Source organism: Glycine max, chromosome 10 (assembly GCF_000004515.6).
Source record: "Glycine max cultivar Williams 82 chromosome 10, Glycine_max_v4.0, whole genome shotgun sequence".
NCBI lineage: Eukaryota > Viridiplantae > Streptophyta > Magnoliopsida > Fabales > Fabaceae > Glycine > Glycine max.
In genome coordinates, this window is record NC_038246.2 from 29553733 (window position 1) to 29571029 (window position 17297).

Below are 17297 nucleotides of genomic sequence, written 5' to 3' on the forward strand. Positions count from 1 at the left end.
TCGTCAACCGAGAGGAGCGAAATTAGTGTCATACACTGATTTTCGGGGACCTTTGCTTGATGACATGTGACCATTCTTTGGTCCTTGTGAGGTGCTTGGCACCCATCATTAGGCAATTTGTGAAATCCTAGGAACGACAAGTCACGGTCGCCCGCGACTCTCGTCAACCGAGAGGAGCGAAATTAGTGTCATACACTGATTTTCGGGGACCTTTGCTTGATGACATGTGACCATTCTTTGGTCCTTGTGAGGTGCTTGGCACCCATCATTAGGCAATTTGTGAAATCCTAGGAACGACAAGTCACGGTCACCCGCGACTCTCGTCAACCGAGAGGAGCGAAATTAGTGTCATACACTGATTTTCGGGGACCTTTGCTTGATGACATGCGACCATTCTTTGGTCCTTGTGAGGTGCTTGGCACCCATCATTAGGCAATTTGTGAAATTCTGGGAACAACAAGTCATTTGCATGTGGAGATTTTATGGTCACCCGCGACTCTCGTCAAATCGAGAGGGACGAAATTAGTGTCTTATCTTTACTTTTCTTTTATCTCCAATAAAAGACAAGTAAAGAGGGGCAACTGTCATACCCTAATTTCGTCCGGGGACCTTTGCTTGATGACATGCGACCATTCTTTGGTCCTTGTGAGGTGCTTGGCACCCATCATTAGGCAATTTATGAAATTCCAGGACATGCCGAAAAACCAAAAAAATGTTGATGCACAATCCGTAAGTTTCCGTGACACATCGGAAATCAAATGGAAGCATCGTTGCATAATTAAGTGAGGTTCCGTAACATTCCGTAAGTCAAAAAGGGGATGATTATGTAATCCGCAAGGTTCCGTAACATTACGGAAAGAAAACAAGTAACTTTACGAAAAAAGAATCACCAAAAAACAGCAGAGGGGGGTGTACTTAGTAAAAATAGGGGTGCAAATAGCACCCAGGCCCATTTGGGCCCTCCAGAAGATTCCTCCAGAAGGCGGTTGCTTCTGGAGGAAGCAACCCTTCTGGAGGAAGCAATCCTGCTCGCCTGGGCGAGCTGGGCGGCAACCACCTCCCCTATTTTGCTATAAATAGGGGAGGAAATGAAGAAGGAAGGGGTCCAGCCCCTTAGGCACTTCTCTCTCTTTCGAATTTGCTTGGAAAAATTATTTCCGTGAAGAAAATCTAAGCCGAGGCGCTTCCGAAACGTTTCCGTAACGTTTTCCGTGAGGAATCTCGCAAAGGTTTGAGCCGTTCTTCGACGTTCTTCATTCGTTCTTCATCGTTCTTCGATCTTCAACGGGTAAGTACCTCGAACCAAGCTTTTCGATTCATTCTATGTACCCGTAGTGGTCCACATTGTGTTTCGTGCATTTTTATTCTCGTTTTGTTTACTTTTTATACCCCCCTGTTGACGTGCTTAAGCCGTTTTACTTAAGTCATTTCTCGCTTAACTTAAAAATAAAATAAATTTCCACCGAACGTTTGAATTATATTATCCGTTAACTTCGGTTAAAATCAATTCCGACCGTTCGGTCGTGCCGTAACCACGTTGGAAATCAAAAAGAGGTAAAAAATAATATAATAATCAAAAAATATCTTTTTAGTAAAATAAAGCGGAAAATCAATCGGACGTTTTCTCTTTGGGATTTCTCATTCTTAATCGAATTGATTAATAACTAAGGTGAAACTAAGGCTAAAATCAACTCGCCTAGTCAAGCTCGTCCACAAAAATAGGCTTTTGAAGTTTGTCATTTCAATTTCTCACTAAGTAAAATGGATCATTTTTAAGGTCCAACGCCTTAAAATGATCACCTCTTAAAATAAAAAAGAATCACTTGATAAGAAAGAACTACGTAGGTCTGAGTTCCTCATTGAGGATACGTAGGAGCAAAAGCCCCGCTTTTGTCGACCACCCCAAGAGATCGTTAATGGTCCAAATGCCTTAACGTTTCTCTCCTTTCAAAAACAAGAGATCGTTAATGGTCCAACGCCTTAACGTTTCTCCCCTTTCAAAATCAAAAGACCGTTTAATGGTTCAACACCTTCAATGACCTTTTGTTCAAATAAAAACATATTTTGCAAAAAAGACAAAAACAACTTAACCAAACACTTTGTTCCGAAAGAACTACGTAGGTCTGATTTCCTCATCACAAATTGAGGAATACGTAGGAGCAAAGGGAAACACCCTTGTCGACCACAAAAAAGAAAAAATATAAAAAGGGTATAAAGGATATAAGAACATAAAAGGGAACATAAAAATCAAAGTCATGTTTGCACATTCGATTAAAGGCTGCCGTCCCTTGGGACGGACGTGTGGGGTGCTAATACCTTCCCCGTGCGTAAATACAACTCCCGAACCTTTCACTTAAAAGTTCGTAGATCGCGTCTTTTCCGGTTTTTCTGACGTTTTCCTCAAATAAACGTTGGTGGCGACTCCGCGCGTATTCCTTTCGTGGAACACGCATCCCGCGAGTCACGCGTCGCCCTCCCGCCGAAGGGTAGGTTGCGACAACATGTTTTTCATGCAAATCAATATAAGTATATAAATTTTTGATTATTTATATACATATTATATTTATTTAATGATATGTTTGATATTATTTTATATATATATATATATATATAAATACATTTCTGTTATGTATTTTATATGTCTGTTATACATACATATATATATATATATATATATTAATTATGTTTATGTTAATATAATTTATACATATGTTTAATGTAATTATGTTGGTAAATTCGAATATTAGGATAATATATTTAATATACTAATGTATGTTAATATTTTAATATGGTAATATTATAGAAAAAGTAATTGTAAGTTTTATGAATGGTACACTTAATAGGCAACTGCATGGACACGGGAAAAACATTTATCTTGTCGGACTTATAGCGGGCGATTATTACGCGTGTCCACTAAGTTGAGCTATAGTTGAGAAGGAAACGACTTTATGTTAATATTTTAATATATTTATATTAATGTACATTTATGTTAATATTTTAATATATTATGATAATGTTGGTTTACGTTAATATGTACATATTAATTTTGTTTACATTAATATAATATATATATAATTAATATAAGTATGTTAGTATTTTAATGTTATGTTTATACATTTATATACATATACTTAATAAGCTTTTAATGTATTTATATTAATGTTTTTAGTGCATTAATAACTTATATATGCATATTAATATTTATAATACATTTGTTTTCTTATAAATTTAATTAATGTTTTTTTATGCACCGATATGCACATAATATTTATCTAGTGATATATATCTATATATATACATATTTAGTATTGCATGTAATTGTATGGTGGTGTGTTATATATATTTGTTACATGTAAATATATTTATAAGCCTTGAAGTTAGATGTGTTATGATATTATTATTATACATTTTTTTTATCTAATTGTTAAGTATACCTTGTAATTAGTAAAATCATGAGATATTAAATTGTAGATATGAGATATGGTTGTGAATGAGTGCGTGAAAAATACTTGATGTGATATTACTTGTGTTGTGAGCTATGAGTTATACAATAACCCGACAAGTGTTTACCTTGAGAAATTTTTTTATGCGCAATGTTAAAGGAAAAATGTAGGATTCCTAGTTCGGATCCTGAAGGGTTAACCTGTAGCACAACATGTTAAATGTGTTTGAAATATAAGTGTAAGGTCGTGGGTATTATATAATTCATGAACAATGTCTGCGTGCAAAAATTGTTTTAGGGGTTCGACCTGAATCAGGAAGGTGTGGCCTAAACGGATTCTTTGGAGTCTAGGCCTTGGGGGTAAAGACACTCGGTTTGAGTGCTCCTTTAAGCTTATGATGATCCCATATGGTTGGAATATTCTCACAAAACAGAGTAACCTTGACTGGTCACCTTATGATTTTACTTAGTGAGAGTGACCTGACATACCCATTGTGTGGTGTGTCTTGTTATGTACTCCTAAGCACCCTAGTGTGGTTTTTTACTGATATGGTACCACATTGCATATAGGCTTCAGTTTTAGTATAATTGTTGCATAATGCATGTGAATTGTTTATTATGAAATCAGGGAGTGTTGTTATGCCTTGATTGAGTGGGTGATTCATGAATAATATGATGGGTGATTGAAATATGAAATTTAAATGATAAAGTGTTGAAATAACGTGAATTGAATTGAGTTATGTTACAAATAGTTGTATAATGTATTTTTGATTATGCTTTTATATTTTATTTAGAAATGCGATAACTCACTCCCGGCGTGTGTTTGTGTTTGGGCTGATTGCCATTTTGTTTCAGGTGAGCCAACATATGATGAGTTCCATGCTGGAGATAGAGATACTTAGCCTGAGATAGGGATATGCTCTGATAAGTGTGACATCGGGGCATAGAATTTTACTTCATATGTTATAATTCTGTGAATGATATAATTGTGTTATGTTTTGTGTTTTAGTTTTTTTTTTTTTTATATTTATTTAGAATGGACGACCTTATTTTGAGCCAGGATAACTTTATCTTTTATTCGAACAATTTCTACTATGATTTCACTCAGTGGATGTGAACCTTTTACTCTTTCAAATTGATTTAAATTAAATGTGTTTTTTTTAAATTAATTAATTCCACATGGTTTTCTTTCCTTTTATTATTATGTGTTTAAAAACTTTTAAATAAATTTTGTATGATTTTATTTCCTTTTATTATTTATTTATATTTGTGAGGGTAGAAGGTGCCACAGACTAATCCGATCATGGCATTGGGTCATTGGTCGAACTGGTGGGTCACTATTTGATCCGCATGACCCGGTCTATAATAAAAAAATATAAAAATTTTATACAAGTCTTAAAAATATTTAAAATAACATCACAAATTAATATAATTTCATATCATAGATAATTAGATACCAAAATGTTAAAAAAAACATCATTGTCCAAGTTCAAACAAACAAGTAAAAAAGATCACAAAAATAAATAAATAGCGAAATAAGTTCAAGTTCAAAATATGTTCCTAAACAAGTTCAACTTTTTTCTATGGCCAAGGGGCATACAACAAGTCATTGTCATTTTCAAGAACTCCTTCATTAAAGAACTCATAATCTCCCATTGTAACTTCATGATGAACGTTGCTTTCATTTCCAAATTTAAAGGACCTATGATGAAAAAACTAGAAAGAAAGTAGTAATTAGCACTTAGAGATAACAAGTATGAAACAAATGAGTAATAAAAATATGATTAAAATATACCAATATTATTTGAAAGTGGTTGGATGGTCATATTAGCAAGGTCTTTGTGTAATGCATCTACCTCCTCATTGGTTAGGAATGGTGGTGAACCCTCCATTACCCAATCAATATGGTCATCAAGGGCTTCCAAATTAATAGGATCATAGCTTTGTTGTCTCTTTTCCTAAGCACATGTATAAATATGTAACCATATGTAATATAGAAAGATAAACCATGAAAAAAGAATAAAAATATAATAATACCTATTTTGCAACCTCAAGTTGTAACAAACATAAACTAAATCATTAAGTTTCTGATGCTCCAACCAATTTCTTTTTTTTGAATGAATGTACTCAAATACATTCCAATTCCACTCGCAACTTGAAGCACTACAAGTTTGGCTTAAAATACAAATAGCCAACTTTTGCAATTGTGGTACGCTACATCTATAAGATGCCCACCATTGGTGTAAAATATTGCATTTCTTAAAATAAATTAATAACAAATAAATTCACAACTCACAAATAAATATTAAGAGGGGTTAAAATTTACAAGTTATGATAGTTACTTGGCATGACTGTATTTCATTCATTCAATGCACTTGCCTTCCAAAATCCAATTCAACATTGTTGCAAATTCTCTTCTCACTAGTTAGCTTAGTTCACAACTGACTATCTCCATGATCATATCTTTCAATGACATCCAACAGAGCAATTATTGTAGTCACATGTTGTTCAAATTCTTCCTCGTTAAACCGACAAGCAGGATTTAACCAATAACTCGTAGCATGGAGATTTTTGTGAAGCTGTGAATCCCAATGATGATCTAAGATTTTTAAGTAAGGCTTCACTTTTGTTTTATTTCTTCAAAATCTCTATACCATCTCTTCTTTAGCTTTATACATGCCTCAGTAAAGAAAACCCATAGAAGATTTATATTCACTATCAACCATATGCAACACATATACAAGTGGGTTAGCCAGTTTCACTATATCAGAACATTTGCTTCAAAACCCAAAGTCTAAGAGTTGTTCGGCAAATTGTTTTGCCTTAGCTTCTTTGACATAAGCTGAGCTTGTCCATTCTTTATATGTTACTATGGCTCTTAATGCTTCTTTTTGAGCCAAAATACTCTGCAAAGCAATAAAATTAGTGGCAAAGCGAGTAGGAAAAGGTCAGAGTATTTCCCTTCCACCTGTATACTTTCACATAAAAAATAAAGCATACCAATGATTATAAATGTATTTAGTAATTTTTATGGCATATGGTATGGCCTCACTAACTTCCTCCAATTTTCCCATGTCTTGCAACATCAAATTGATGCAATGTGCTACACAAGGAGACCAAGACAATTTAGGAAACTCTTTTTCCAGTAACTTACGAGTAGCAACATAATTGGCAGCATTGTCAGTTACTATGTGAACTACATTTTCAGGACCGAAAAATAACACGACATCCTTGAAAAGCTTAAACAAAAAATCAAAAGATTTAGAAGCATGAGAGACATCAACAGATTTTAGAAAAATTGTTTCTTTAGGACAATAAACCAAAAAATTGATAAGACTTCTTCATTTCCAATCAGTGCACCCATCTGCCATAAGAGTACAACCAATTTTTTTTCCAAATAGAATGATAATAGTCCACAAGTTTATGCACATCATCAACCCAACTATTTAAAAAATCACCATGAAGACAATGCATACTTGGAGCCTTGTATCTTGAACACGTGCCACAAGGAGCATCAATCATAGGCAGAAAATATGCTAAATTAGTTGCATTAAATGGAATAAATGCATCAATGAACCATTTAGAAATAGCAAGGTCACACCTTCGTATCACTTGTTTATTTTGCAGCACATTTTTCAAGGTAGGTTAAGATCCAGGCGTGGTTCTAGGCATAAAATAATTCCCAATGCGACCACTTGTATGCACCTTTTCAGTTGTCCTTTGTCTTTGTTCACCTTGTTGTTCCACTTCTATTAGCACTTCACCACCTTCTTCACCAGGTGGATAAAAATCATGCTCTTCATCAATTCTACTCTTCTTATTCTTGCTTTCATTTTCTTCAATATTATGTTTTATTTGATAATGAACATTGGGAGGCACCTTTTTATCATAGTAAATACACATCATAGCAATCTTGTCACCCTCTTGAATAAGCTTACAATGTGCCTAAGCTATGTCAGTCTTCCCTCCAATATTAGGCCTTGAATTTTGATTAGATGCTTTTTGGGATGTTGGTGTTTCGCAAGATGCCATCTATGATACAATTAAACACTTAATAATTAACCTAAATAGGCAAATAGGCAAATACCGATGCACTAAATGTAGTCTACCAGTACTAGTCACAAGGATCAATACAAAAGTACCAAACTAACAATGCAATATTGCAATCTAACCAATGAATACTAATTCAAAACAAATCAATACATAATTTAATTACCGTGCAAATAAAATACTGGAAATTGTTATGTTTTCTTGCCAAAAGAAAAATATTTTAAAATGAAATCAATGATGTACATCAGTAATCATACCATATCAAATAGCTCTTCCTTTTTCTCCTCAAATGAAACCTAGATAGTAAATAGTCTACAAGTAAAGCCTAAGCTATTATGAACCCACAAATGAAGGAAGAAAGACTCGTTGATATGGGGGTGGCACGACGACATAGTGGTAGCGACGGGGAAGACCGAGAGGAAGGAAGGAGAGGTTGGTGAGCAACGACGTAGAAGGTGAGGCTATGAGAGATCGAGAGGGAGACTGGGAGCAAGAGGAAGGAAAGAGACTGCAAGCAGTGGCATAGAAGTTGGCGGTAACATGATACCACGACAAGAGGAAGGAAGGAGAGGTTGGCGAGAGGAGCGACAATGTAGAGTGAGATTGCAAGAGGAAGGAAAGGGTTTCTAAAATTAAAATGAATTAAAATTGAAATGACATCGTTTTGAGCTACAACAAAAGAAAAGGATAAGTGACCCAGTCTGGGTCAACGGGTCACCTGTTTGACTGCAAATCCTAGTCGGGTTGCTCTGGGATGAAAGCACACTCGATCGAACATTAGACTCAACTCAGTCCAGGCATCGAGTTGCAGTTTGATTGGTTGGACTGACCGGGCCATTCCCAATTTTAAAACTCTGGTTAAGACGATAAGTCATCTATAAGGATATATGACACACAATCTGACCTATAAGGCCGAATGCTCCTTCGACTGTAGACTTACCCATGTTGAACACCACCCTTAGGCTCTCATAATATACAAGTATCGAGCACCTCTCAACATTGGTTATAACTAACAAACCCGTTTAGTAGTAATTATCCAATTAAAGCCACCTAAACAAGGTTACAGAGCATATTACCTAATTGGTAATTAGTATAAATAGGGCCAGTCCAAGGCCCTATAAGGTTAATATAAAAAGGGAAGAGCCACCAGGTAAAGACCACTGTTAATTTTAATATAGTCTTGATGTCATTTATGGTCTAAGTTGAAACCTCCCTTGAGCATTACAGTGCCTTTTACAGGTAACCCCCCTTTCTAACTTCTACACATTGAAGCAAAAGACAAGTTACTAGAAGAGTAAAGACCATTCGGCATAGTAGAAGATCCTTCGACAGAAGGGATAATGTCCGGTCCATTTGAGACAAAAACATTTTTGCACCCACCGTGGAGCTGAGTAACATAGATCTGGACCACAAGAAGTTATGGAATTAACTAGAACTGGAATGGTCACATAAATGATGGAGAAACCAGTGAATCAGCGAAATGAAGAGGTTCATGTAAAAGATTAGACTGATTTGTCCTTGATTGTGTGAAGACTGCATGCAAAAGTCTCAGACATTCGTCACAATTATGCTAAAGAGGTCATAGCCCTTTAGCGTCAAAATGCACATCTACGAGAATGTAACCAAGCACAACAACATGAGGTGGAACTACCTGAAGGAGGAGAGGCTGAATCAATGGCCTTCGATCTACCCAAGGCTACTAACCCAAGTGTGCATCAAGACACTCTTTCCCCATCGGTTAGTTCTTTGGGAAGATAGTTACTATAGTTCAAGAACCCCTTATGCCTGACATCATGGAAGTAATCCTCCCCTCCAACTGGAAAAAAATGACAATTGAAAAGTATGATGCTACCAGTGACCCGGACGAACACCTTGACGTGTACATCACATAGGTAAGTTTATACTCCACAGACAATGCATTTTTCTATCGAGTATTCCTAGCATCGCTAAAGGGACAAGCCCTCAATTGGTTCACTCACTAACCCCCTTAACCCCGTTGACTCCTTCGATACTTTGGTACTCAATTTGCAACTAGCTGACCCCGTTGAACTTGCATGGGCGTACCTTCTTGTCGAAAGCGTTCTTCACCCGACTTTGATACAACCGTCCATGGCTCATGGTGGCCAATCTCTTACCTTCTATGAGGTTCAGTTGATTAAAGCGTGCTTTGGCCCACTTCGACTATTTCAACCCCGACTCAGCCATAATTCTCAAAGAGGGGACCTCTACTTCAAACAGAAACACAACCTCCATCCTGTATACCAAGGAGAACGGAGTTGCCCCAGTTCAATAAAAATGTAGCGCGAAAGGGAGCATATCTTGCCAATCCTTGTATGACACGATCATTTTCTGAACTATCTTCTTGATGTTCTTATTAGCAGCCTTAACTGCCCCATTCATCTTGGGCCTGCAAGGCGTGGAATTATGGTGTTGGATCTTGAAATCCTCACACATCTCCTTCATTATTTTGTTGTTCAAATTGATGGCATTGTCGGTGATAATCTTCTTGGGCAACCCATATCGACATATTATCTCTTTCTTGATGAACTTGACCACCACACTCCATGTCACACTGGCGTATGAAGCAGCTTCAACCCATTTGGTGAAGTAGTCGATCGCAACCAAAATAAAGCGATGTACTTTCGAAGCCTTGGGCTCAATAGCCCTAATCACATCTATTCCCCACATGGAGAATAGCCAAGGCGCTGCCAAGACGTTAAAAGGCATGGGTGGAGCATTGACATTATCCGTGAATGCCTGGCACTTGTGGCATTTTCTTACATGGATACAACAATCATTTTTCATGGTGAGCCAGTAATACCCTGCCCTCAGGATCTTTCGGGCCATAGCATGCTCGTTGGCGTGCATTCCAAAGGAACCCTCATGAACTTCCACCAGCATTTGCTCAGCTTCCCTGGCATCCACACATCGGTGGTATCGCTTGATGTCGAAGTACCAAGGTTTACCATCTTGCTCTTCTTCTATCATGCAGCAATATGCGGGCTTGCCGCGACATCTGAACTCGATGTACGGCAAGTCCCTATGCGGGGTTAGCTGAAACATGGATGCCAGAGTGGCAAGTGCATCGGCCATTTAATTCTCCTCTCTGGGAATGTGGTGGAAGGATATGTCATCGAAAAACTCTGTCAGCTTCTTGATGTAGGCCTGGTAGGGTATCAGCTTATGATTCGTAGTCTCCTATTCGCCTCTCAACTGGTGGATTACCAAGGCTGAGTCTCCATATACTTTGAGCAATTTGACTTTGAAGTTGATTGCTGCTTGGATCCCAAGGGCGCACACCTCATACTCGACCATGCTGTTCGTGTAGTCAAAGCCTAACCTAGCAGTGAAGGGTATGCATTGATCATCGGGGGTAAGCAAAATCCCCCCTACTCCATGGCCTAGTGCATTGGATGCACTGTCGAACCACACTATCCATTTGTCCCTATCCTCATCCTCCACCTCTTCCTCGAACAAGGTCATGATGTCCTCATCCGAGAATTCTGGATGCATAAGTTGGTAGTTGTCATACCCTAATTTCGTTCGGGGACCATTGTTTTTCGGCATGCGACCTTTGTTTGATCACCTCAAAATGTCTAACACCCATCGTTGTGGAATCCGTAAAGTTCCAAGATGTTTCGAGAAGAAACCGGTCAAAAACACGAAAATAGGAGTGTATTTAGCAAAGTGGGGTGTGTGTAAATAAATTGTTACACTCTAATTTCATCTGAGGACCATTGTTGATTGCTTCGGAAGGCTTAACACTCATCACAGTGGAATCCGTAAAGTTTCATGAGATTTCAGAAAGAAAACGGCCAAAAACACAAAAATGGGTGGGGGTGAACTTATCAAGATAGGGGTGTAAATATAAATTCAAATCTAGGCCCTTCGAAACATTTTGAAAGTTGAGTTGCTTAAGGAGGAAGCAACTGGGCGGCAAGCTCCTCCACGTTGTTGAAAAATGGTTTCCGGGGCTTCCATGGCTTCCGTAAAATTTCCGAAAACTTTGGGTAAGCATATTTCACTTAACATTGGTGAAAGGGAAGAGAAAATAAATATGAAAATCAAATCCGAAACACTTCCGTAAGGCTTCCGTAACTTTTCCGTAAAGTACGAAAAGGGGGGTGAACTTAGTAATTGGGGTGCGGTTAGAAATCTTCCTCAAGAAGCCTCTGGGCAGCAAGCACCTCTCTTTTTCCCTATAAATAGAGGAGGGAGGCTGTTTCAAAAAGATTCCGGACCCCTTGGCTATGCATTTCGGCTATTTTGGGTGAAAAAAAATTGTTTTCGTGAAGAAAATCCAAGCCGAGGTGCTTCCATAACGCTTCCATAAGCGATTATGTGGAAATTCTTCATCGTTCTTCACTGTTCTTCGTTCATTCTTCGTCGTTCTTAAGTCTTCAACCGGTGAGTTCCCGAAATCGAATCTTTCAATTCATTCTATGCACCCTTAGTGGTCCCTACTTGTTTTGTGTACTTTCACTTTAATTTCGCTTACTTTCGGTTTTCTTTTCTTCTGCTTTAACGAGCTTTTTACCGTTTATTTATGCCGTTTTCTCATCTAATAAATGATAAAATGAATTTCAACCGATCATTTGTGTTGTAATCTCGTTTAATCACTGTTAAAACAAAATCTAACCGATTGTTCACGCTGTAACCACGGTTAAACAAAAAAAAGGCAAAATAATCAAAATATCTTGAAAAAAATAATAATAAAATAATCAAGAAAAATCAATCGTACGTTTTTCTTTGAAAGTTTCCTTGAATTAATTTACTAATAACCAAAGTGAAACTAAAGCTAAAATCAACTCACAAATCAAGCTTTGTCTGCAAAAATCACTAAAGACCGTTTTAAGGTCCAACGCCTTAAACGGTCGTCTTTGCTTTTATCGGTTAACATGTACCGTTCAAAAGCATAAAATCAACCCATAACTTTACCACTTTTGCAAGAACTACGTAGGTCTGATTTCCTCATCGCAATTGAGGATACGTAGGAGCAAAAGCCCCGCTTTTGTTGACCACCCCAAGAGATCGTTAATGGTCCAACGCCTTAACGTTTCTCTCCTTTCAAAAACCAAGAGATCGTTAATGGTCCAATGCCTTAACGTTTCTCTCCTTTCAAAACCAAGAGATCGTTAATGGTCCAACACCTTAACGTTTCTCTCCTTTCAAAAACCAAGAGATCGTTAATGGTCTAATGCCTTAACGTTTCTCTCCTTTCAAAAACCAAGAGATCGTTAATGGTCCAACGCCTTAACGTTTCTCTCCTTTCAAAACCAAGAGATCGTTAATGGTCCAACGCCTTAACGTTTCTCTACTTTCAAAAAACAAGAGATCGTTAATGGTCTAATGCCTTAACGTTTCTCTCCTTTCAAAAACCAAGAGATCGTTAATGGTCCAATGCCTTAACGTTTCTCTCCTTTCCAAAAATCAAAAGATCGTTTAATGGTCCAACGCCTTAAACGACTTTTGTTCGGTTAAAATCGATCTTGCGGAAAAAGATCAAAACAACTTAACCAACATTTAGTTTTAAAAGAACTACGTAGGTATGATTTCCTCATCGCAATTGAGGATACGTAGGAGCGAGGGAAACACCCTTGTCGACCACAAAAAGATAAAAAAAAAAAAACATAAAAGGCATAAAAACACAAAAAACATAAAAAAGGGAAAATAAAAGATTTTGAAGTCATATTTGCACACTTGATTAAAGGCTGCCGTCCCTTGTGACAGATGCGTGGGGTGCTAATACCTTCCTCGTGCATAAAAAAAACTCCCGAACCTTTCATGATTAAAGTTCGTAGACCACACATTTTTGTTTTTCCGATGTTTTCCTAGAATAAACGTTGGTGGCGACTCCGTGCATTTTCCTTTCTTGGAAGACACACCTGTGAGCCCTGCGTCACCCTCCTGTCGAAGGGTAGGTTGCAACAGTAGTCATTGATGGGCTGCTAAGCTAGGTAATCTACCAAGGTGCTTCCCTTTATCGCCTTTTGAGTGACATAAACAATGTCGAACTCTAACAGCAGAACCTGCCACTGAGCGATCCGTTCGGTGATTGGGTCCATCTTGGATACCAGCCAAGTGGTGTAGCTCAGCATGTATTGCCTTAGATAATGGGCTGCCCACACTAAGGTGCAACATGTCCTTTCAAGCAAAGAGTAGTTCATCTCATAGGTCGTGAACTTCTTGCTTAAGTAATAGACGGCTTGCTCCCTCTTCCTAGACTTATCATGCTGCCCTAGCATACATCCCATCGACTCATTCAAAACAATCATGTATAGAATGAGGGGTTTTCTAGGCACGGGTGACACAAGCATAGGGGGATTCATGAGGCATCGCTTGATCCTTCCGAACACCACTTGGCAGTCGTCGTTCCATTGGACGGATTGGTTCTTGCATAATAGCTTGAAGAGAGGCTCACAAGTAGCAATTAGCTATGATATGAACCTTGATATATAATTCAGGCATCCCAAGAAACCTCAGACTTATTTCTCGGTGCGTGGCTCGAGCTTTTCAGGGATGGCCTTCACCTTGTCGGGGTCCACCTCTATCCCTTTCTAGCTTATGATAAAGCCGAGCAATTTTCCCGACTTGACCCCAGAAGTACACTTGGCGGGATTCAATCTTAGTTTGTACTTACGTAGCCTCTAGAACAGCTTCCTCAAGTTGACGAGGTTATCCCCCTTGGCTTTAGACTTAGCAATCATATCATCCACGTAGACTTCAATTTCTTTATGCATCATGTCATGAAATAATGTTACCATAGCTTGCTGGTAGGTTGCCCCAACATTCTTAAGCCTGAAGGACATCACTTTGTAGCAGAACATCCCCCACAGAGTGACGAAGGTTGTCTTTTCCATGTCCTCTGGTGCTATCTTTATTTGGTTGTAGCCCGAGAACCCGTCCATGAAAGAGAACAAGGAAAAATTGGTTGTGTTATCTACAAGGACATCGATGTGCGGTAAAGGAAAGTTGTCCTTTAGACTGGCTCGGTTTAGATCCCGATAGTCCACGCACATTCGTACCTTCCCATCTTTCTTAGGGACTGGCACGATGTTAGCGACCCATTCTGGGTATCGAGCGACTGCCAAGAAGCCAACATCAAATTGCTTTTTCACCTCTTCCTTTATCTTTAAGGACATTTCGGGCTTCATCCTTCTTAGTTTTTGTTTCACCGGGGAGCAACCAGAATTCAAAGGCAACCTATGCTGCACAGTATCGGGGTTCAAGTCGGGCTTATCTTGGTACGACCAAGCAAAGATGTCTTGGTAGTCTCGTAGTAGAGCCACCAATCCATCTCGGGTAGGTGTGGTCATGCCCGTGCCAACCTTTACCTCCTTCTTTTCCTCACCAACACCCAAGTTTACGATTTCTGTCTCTTCTTTGTGTGGCTTCATTTCTTGGTCTTCATGTTCGACCATTCATTTTAGCTTTGGGGGAAGCCCCCAATCCTCATGTTCTTCATCCTCAGCATTGTCATACCCTAATTTCATCCAGGGAAAATTGTTTGTCGACATGTGGATTTTTGCCAGTCACGTTGAGCTGCTTAAAGCCAATTGTCATGCGACACGTAAGATTTTGCGACGTTTCAGAAGGAAATGAGCAAAAAAACTCAAAATTGGGGTGAAAAGATCAATTTAGGGGGTGTTCTTCAGCCCTGGGCCCATCTAGGCTAAAATCAACTCACAAATCAAGCTTTGCCCACAAAAAGGTCATTTGAAACTGTTTCAAGATCCAACGTCTTAAACGGTCCTTTTACTTTTATTGGTTAAAATGAACCGTTTAAAAGTATAAAATCAACACTTCATGTAATTTTCTTGCTTTCTCAAAGAACTATGTAGGTCTAAGTTCCTCATCACAATTGAGGATACGTAGGAGCAAAAGCCCCACTTTTGTCGACCCCAAAAGATAAAAAAACATAAAAAAGGGAAAATAAAATAAATTAAAAGTCATGATTTTGCACAGTTGATTAAAGGTTTCCGTCCCTTGTGACGAATGCGTGGGGTGCTAATACCTTTCCCGTGCGTAAAAACAACTTTCGAACCTTTTATTCTTAAAGTTCGTAGACCCGCTTTTGGTTTTTCCTAACGTTTTCCTCGAATAAACATTGGTGGCAACTCTACGCGTTTTCCCTCCTTGGAAGACGCACTCGTGACCCTCACATCGCCCTCCCGCCGAAGGGTAGGTTGCGACAGTTGGCGACTCCACTGAGGACTTTTTTTAGAGAGTTAGACCATTTAATCTTGTGCAATGTTTTATCATGACTTTCCCCTTTGTGGGTTTCCCATTATTTCTCTTATGTTTTTGTATATAACTCGTTGTTGCTTTTGGTGTATGCATGAGATAAATATTTATTCATTTGATGCACATAAACACCTACACTTTTTCACACACACGGTGAGTTTGTTAAAGGCCCTATACCCGGGTCCGTGGGAACATAGGTAGCAGAGGTGAATCTGTGGTCATGCTAAGTCTTTGACTTGCTTGATGACGGTGAAGCCTCATCTAGAGTTTTTCTCTTTGATGATATGTTGTCGCTGGTAGTCCCTACCGCCACAATGTTGATATCAAAGGGAACAATATCTCTAGAAACCATTGAAAGCTAGATATAACCGCCTTGGGAATTATCACTAAATGCCTTTTAGTTCCTCCCATTTAGGTTCTTGAAATAGGGGCACTGATTGGACACGCTGCGTGTTTGTTTTCCTTAACACTGCCATGCATATCTTTTAATGTCATGCTCATGTGCGTCTCTATTGTATGTTTGTTTGATGATATTGCCATGCTTGTACGTTCCTCTTTTGTGCTACCAACCATGCACTTTTACGTGTTTATGTCTGTATTGCATCGTCACGCATGCGTTGCATTTGGTTTCATCATTTTGTCATGGGAAGTCGAAAGGTCCGTATCACCTTCTTAAATGCATACATGGGGCACCATGCTACCAAATGTTGCAAGTTAGAAAAGATGATCTTCTGGACTCTCGTGTCTATAAAATGCATTTGTGTCATGCATGGCATAAGCATCCCTTCATGCATTCATCCTATTTTCCACCATGATAGGATATCGAAGTATTGATTCAAACAAAACTTTTAATTCTAGTAAACATGGGATCAAATCAAACACATCTGCTTAAGAAAAGGTTCTATCAAGTCAAAATCAAAAGCTTAGAGGTCACCAGTTTGTGAGAATTGGGGCAATTGATGGGTCAACTCCAACATCAAGCCTTCCACAAGACCTATGGGAAGATTTGGGACCTAGCTACAATAGAAGTCTCCGTGGAAGCAATTGCCTCCCTTACTCAGTATTATGACCAGCCCCTAAGGTGCTTCACATTTGGGGACTTCCAGCTAGTACCGACTGTGGAAGAATTTGAAGAAATCCTGGGATGTTCGCTCGGAGGAAGAAAGCCATATCTCTTTTTGGGGTTTTATCCCTCCATGGCAAGAGTACAAAGGGTAGTTAAAATCTCAGTACAAGAGTTGGACCGTGTGAAGAAAAATAGGAACGGGGTAGTCTGAATACCGAGGAAACATTTGGAGGGAAAGGCAAAGGCATTGGCAAATCAAGAGGAATAGGCCTCGTTTATTGACATCTTCGCCCTGTTGATATTTGGTGTCGTCCTCTTCCCAAATGTGGAGGGATTAGTGGACCTAGCAACAGTTGATGCCTTCCTTGCTTATCACCTTAGCAAGGAAAGCTTGGTCATTGCTATTTTAACCGATGTCTATGACATGTTCGACCGAAGATGCGGAATGAGCGGCGCAAGAAATATTTACTGTACATCGGCTTTCTATGTGTGGCT